Source organism: Heterocephalus glaber, unplaced genomic scaffold (genome assembly GCF_053883595.1).
Source record: "Heterocephalus glaber isolate CG9 unplaced genomic scaffold, H.glaber_assembly_v1.0 deba00001666, whole genome shotgun sequence".
Lineage (NCBI taxonomy): Eukaryota > Metazoa > Chordata > Mammalia > Rodentia > Bathyergidae > Heterocephalus > Heterocephalus glaber.
Window position 1 is genome coordinate 22,489,727 of NW_028258406.1, and position 6,000 is coordinate 22,495,726.

General features: G+C 45.4%; 1 protein-coding gene across 3 annotated transcripts in view; it reads right to left on the reverse strand.

Moving 5' to 3' along the window:
* Tmem272 (transmembrane protein 272) overlaps nt 1-4,239 on the reverse strand; it is a 34,439-nt gene extending 30,200 nt beyond the window's left edge. For all 3 annotated transcript variants that reach the window (XM_087197369.1, XM_087197368.1, XM_087197370.1), the window contains exon 1: nt 3,896-4,239. The gene's annotated coding sequence lies outside the window, so the exon portion shown is untranslated. The remainder of the gene's footprint in view (nt 1-3,895) is intronic.
* Between the last annotated feature and the right edge of the window lie 1,761 nt (nt 4,240-6,000).

Here is a 6,000-nt window from a genome sequence, read left to right on the forward strand (position 1 = left end):
GCTGGGGGTCTGAGAGATTTGTGGAACTATCCTCACTGTGCCCTTGGGCACAGCACAGAGCAAGTCCCCAGCCTCTGTACTTCTCTTCCTGTCTCAGCTCCAGATGTGGTGCCCCCTGCTCTCTCAGGGCTCTCGTGAAGATTAGAACTTGTGGCCTTCAGTAACACAGGCCTGTGTACCATAGATGCACATGCAACTGATGTTTAGAAGACAGTGGGATTTTCTTTTCAGGGACTGGTGTGGGCTTCACATCTTCCAGCCCTAGGCTACCACATTTTCCACCCAGGCCACAGAAGGGAAATGACACAGGGGGGAGAAATAAGGGGAAACTGTACTCATGCAGTGGGGTTGTCACGGGTTTATAAACTTCCTTTGAAACATGGCAAATTCTCTGTATCATACCTACAACCCAAGATGTTAAGCCCAAAGCAACTTTATGGAAACCATCTCTATTTGTCCATGTCACAGTGTAACAACGCAAACATCTATTCCTTGGGCCACTGTATTAGTTTCCTGTGAATCTTGAAGAATCATGTTCAGCTACAAAAAATAATAAGAAGTTCAGTATAGATTCTTTAAAATTCAAGTATCTTTGATGGATCTCTACAGCCACCAATTGCAAATAATGGTAGAACCATCAATTTACAAAAAGCAATTATAACGTTAATTGGGAATAATACCAGACCTAATGAAGTGGCAGCTGACTGAACAGGTTACTAGATCCGTTTTATAAATGAGGCCATTCTCATTCCTTCAAACCCTTCATTTTCATAAACTGGCAAGATCATGACACCTAAAGACAGAATGATGTGCCATTAATCCTGTCATGTCTGAAAGAATGTTCCCTAAGAGACAGGAGCTGTGACAGTACCACTCTGCAGTGGCCTCGAGGCAGAAAGGGAAGATGAAGTTCCCATCCAGACTCTTCCAAATGCTGCCCAATAAGCTCGGTACGTTGTGTTCAACTTCACTTACAAGGAGCAAACTGTCCACTGAAACCACCACAGGGTGTCATTCCCCACCATGCTATTTGGCAAGGATCAACAAGTTTTAGTGAGTGAAGAGGGAGACAGCCAAGAATACACTGTCCACAAAAGTACAAATAGATGCCACTTCTTGGAAGGGGAACTCAGCACAACCTGTCAAGCTCATCCTAGGCAGGGTGATACATAAAATACAACTTCAAAATGCATTTGATTGTGTCTGCATAGTGTAAAGGCACAGGAAAGGATCCAAAGCGTACATACTAAAGCACGGTTAATAATCGTCCCCTGTGAAAGAGGTACAGGGAAAAGAGGCCACAGGATAGATACAAAAGAAAGTGTTGGAAGCAGATGTGGGAAGTTTCATTTCCACTTGATACCCTTATTTTCTTCTTCCATGAACAGGTTTTACCTTGATAATTTTTTAGGGAGGTAATGAGAATTGAACCCATGACCTTGTGCATGGTAGGCAAGTGCTCTATCACTGAGCTACTTACCCAGCCCTCTTTTTTGTTGTTGTTTACTAAATGTTGAGTAAGATCTCCCTCAGGCCCAAGCTAGCCTTGAACTTGTGATCTTCCTGCCTTAGTCTCCCACCTAGCTAATATTACAGAAATATACCACCATGCTCAGAAATTTAAAATTTCTTATACTTAGGCCGGGGATTTAGCTCAGTGGTTTTGCCACCTGCGGCACAAGTGCAAGAACCCGAGTTTGATTCCTGGTACCTAAAAAAAAATTTTCTTATACTTTCTTAAAGTTCAAGTAGCATTAGTTGAAAAAAAAGCAATTTAATTGTTCTTAGGCTAATTTCCTGAGTCTACATTCCCCTTTATTAATTAGTTTTTATGAGCTGATACAGATTTATTTTACTTCAAAGCAAAAACAAGTATATTTTGAGTGGTAAACCCACACAAAAAAAACTGCAATTGAGAGAATAGCAGTGAATCTGCTTTTTTTATTCACAGAAAGCAGTGTATGAATTTGCAGATCCAGAAATGCTACATAAGCCCATCATTATTAGGTGGATACTTGAAAACCCCACAAAAGTCAGTAGCACACAGCCCCAGCCCTTTCAATGGGAAGCTTTCCTAAGAGACAGCGGGTCCTCAAACGCAGGAGCCGCTCAACAGAGTGAATGTGTGCTTGAGATGGTGGAAATAACACCGATTTTAGTCAACTTCTAAACTTTTTCAGCGCTATGACAATGCACGATTTCCTTGTTTGGTAAAGATTGGAAACAGAAGGAGATGGGGGCAGAAGGCTCGCAGCACTTTCTCCCTGGTGCAACCAAACAGACTCAGAAGTCCGTCCTGGATGTGATCTGTGACCAGATTGTCTCACACTTGCCTCCGACTCAGTGAGAGTCATGAGAGTGGCCTGGCTGCTTCCACTCCAAGCAGCTAAATGATAATAACGTTTTTTTTTTTTGGTGCCGGGGATCGAACTTGAGACCTTGCACTTGCGAAGCAGGCGGCGGAACCACAGAGCTAAATCCTCAGCCCAAGCTGAATGATGATAGAAGACAGGAAGGAAATTAACCAACAATAATTGCTATGTGACATTCTGTTGACACACTTTCAAATTTCAGTCCACGCGGTGTATCTCAGTAGCTGTCAACAAGGGCGATTTGCCACTCAGAGCACATTTGGCAGTGTCTAGAGACATTTTTAATAATGGTGAATGGGGTCGGGCTAGGGATAATGGAGATCAGAGATGCTGTTAAACATCCTACAAGGAGCAGGGCCACCCCGCCCCGAACAAAAAATTATCTAAATCAAAACGTCAGCAGTACTGAGTCGGAGAAATCCTTTTATATCTGTATAACATTCCTACTTTTAGTTACAAAATTATAAAATACCTCTTTATTTTAAACCTCTAATTGTTGTCATAATATCAACACTGAACTTGTGTATATAGATTTAACATTTAGCACTGGGTCAGATTTTAGCACTACTGATTTTCACACCCAAAGATCCAACACTCAGCAAGAATGTCTTTGCCGTGGTGTTTTGGGTGGCCGATTTAGTAGACGAAATTGTGTATCCCTAATTGGGCACGGTGGCACATGCCTGAAGTCTCAGCTACTTGGAAAGCTGAGATAGGGGAATCAAAAGTTCGAGCCCACCCTAGTCAACTTAGTGAGATTCTGTCTCAAAAATGAATAAAATAAATTAAAATTTTAAAAAAGGGCTGGGGATGTAGCTCAGTGGTAGAATCGCCTAGGTTCAATTTCCAGTATGCAAAAAAAAAAAAAAAAAAAGATTAGCCCTAAATTAGGGGGCCCCAACTAATTGCTTGATTCTGAATAACACTGAAAGTTAATCATTAATCATCTTGAAACCTGTCCCTTAAAGCCAGCCCTTAAGAGGTAGCACTGGGAGCTCAGGACACATCGTATCTTCCCTGGGGTTTCTGTGTCCCCAGCTCAGTGTCCTCTTCTAACTATCGCCTTATGCAAAGTTCAGTGGCAGTTCCGGCGTACCCCTGTGTCTCCGAGGGGTTCCAACACCTCCCCGGGCTCTTCAGAAATGTATTTCCTTTGAGCTCCACCACACTTCTTAAGTGGCCACGTCAAAGCCACTAGAACGAAGAACTGGAGGCGATTTCTGTGCTCCCCAGTCGCTGCCCGGTACCTAGAAAGTGGTTTCTAATAATGCAGCACAACTCGCTTTTGCCCGGTAGTTCACCTTTACTGTGATTCTTTCCAGGAGAAAACCATTTCCCTTGGACTCAGCGGAGATTAAGGATTTCTTTCCCGCCATATAATTAACAAAAGCGCGCCCAGCAGGCTGTCCTTTCGCTCCGGGAAGCGTGCAGCGGCGCTGTCCCCTCCCCGGACGCGGTCCCCAGAGCCCCTGCAGACGCCCGCCTCTGCTGCTCCACGCGGTCAGCGCGTCCTCGCCACTCACCTCTGAGCGCGGGCCGGAGCTGGGCAGCAGGACGTGGCCACGCGTGGGTCCTCATGGTCCAGGGCTCAGTCTGCGGGGGTCTGTTCACTCCTCTCCTTCCCGTTTCCTCTCTCTCTTTCTCCTTCTCGCCCCAGATTTCTCTCGCGCAGCACGACAGTACCTCGTGGTTTTCCCGCTCAGGGGCGGGTTGTGTGCCTTTCCCACTCCCACGCGGTGCGCCTCGCACGCGAGCAGCCGCTTTCATATCCCTGCAGTTCCGCCCAGGACGGCCAGGGGGCAGCAGAGCAACCCCTGCACAAACGCGGGCTCCTGGTCGCGATTTGCCTTGAATTTGCCTCGCTACTTGGCTTTATTAGGGTGTCGCACCCTGTGCCGCTTCTTATTCTCCCGGCGTGCTGATAACACTTGAGGACGAGCGGATGGAACAGAGACAGTTTAGTAAAGAGAGTGAGCTACTCGAAGTAGGTTTAGACCGCGAGAAGTGCCTTAGGTACTTGAAGACTGCGATGTAGAAAGGGGATTAAAGATTCCCTGTCATTCTGAAGAATGAAAACAAAGTGTGCCTCTCAGAATAAACTGTAACTGCTGCAATCTGAGCCCGCCCGGAAACAGGCTGCTTTGTGAGGCTGTGTTTTGCATGTCTTAAGTAAGCATCCAGTAGGCAGGAGTTCTCAGCTGTAAATTTTTCAGAAATACCTCAAATTCTTTATTAAAATGCAGATTCCTGCCTGGCCCACCTCCCAAAGACTCTTCACCTATAGGTCTGGGCTGGGGCCCAGGAATTTGCATGTTAGATTCTAAGTCTCCTGTGGATGCTCCGTGGATGACGCCTTGAGAAACAGTGGAGTCATAAGACATTAAAAGCATCCTCTACACCTGAGATCCGAAGCTTTTTGTTGCTGTTTTAACGGGGGGAAAGCCCGGTTTACATGGGTGAGACTAGGGTGAGGCAAGCTTATTAAACAAAATGTAAGACCTGCTCCTTTTGAAAGCTGCTCCCCGCCTTTCCCTGGGAGTGATAACCTTTAACCCTTTAACCATTTCCTGTTTACAAAAAAAAGTGCAGCTCATTGCCAATGTTCATTTAATTTTCAGCAACCCAGAATTATATTTTGTAAATGAAAATACCACTACTAAAAACAGAATGCTATAAACAAAATGAAGTCTTTTGCTTCCAAAGACTAATCATATACTAGAATGATGCAAAAGTAATAATAAAAGTGAGATGTTGTATGGCAAACGTTGTGGCAGAAGTTAGGACTGAATCCTTGAATCATCTCAGGATAAATGCTATAGCTTTAGTCTCCGGGCAAACAGAAATGAATGAATTGCGCACTCTTATTGCTGAGCTGTAGCCCTGGCCCTGGCAGTGTCCCAGCCCTGACTCCCAGCCAACCACCTCGCGTGACCACCTCGCGTCCCTCTGTTGGGCCTGCTGGAGGAAAGGATTACAGGAGGTGCACTCATCTTGGGCAAACACTTGGCCACTCCTCACACTGAGTAAGTCACAGAGTCACAGAGGAGAGGCTGCTGGCAGTGAGGGCAGAGCTAAAGGATTCCCTGCTGTGATGGTGGGGCCCAGGTACACAGTGAGGAGCCTTTGAGTGTGCTCCTTACAGAAGGGTTAAAACAGACAAAATCCCAGGGGAAAGGGCAGTCTTCCTGGGAGGCCAGAGAGTGGCTCATCACTGTAGATGCTGTAGGTGCTGCAAAATATCAAAACATCAAATGTTTTTCCTCTCAAACGAGAGACAACTGCATTTGTAAGTAGAGAAATGATGGGAGGAGGTTGGAAAGAGCAGGGGTCTTTGCATAGTGATTAAGAGGTTGCAAAGCTAAATGAAAGTAATAATGGCTCTATCACCTCAAAGAATTAGTTGCAAAAATCCAAGAAAAGCTGAAAAATCAAACAGAAGATATGGTGGTGGTGGTGATGGTGGTGGGTAACCCAGAGATTAGCAACTGACGGTGCAAGGAGCTGCTGTTCCAGGGACAATGAGTAGAAAGCCACTCTTGAATTGTTGTCTAAAGCAAAGTAGGTGCTACTTATGTGCCCATTTCACAGATGGGTAGCAGAGGCACGAGAGTAAGTAGCTACCCAAGGT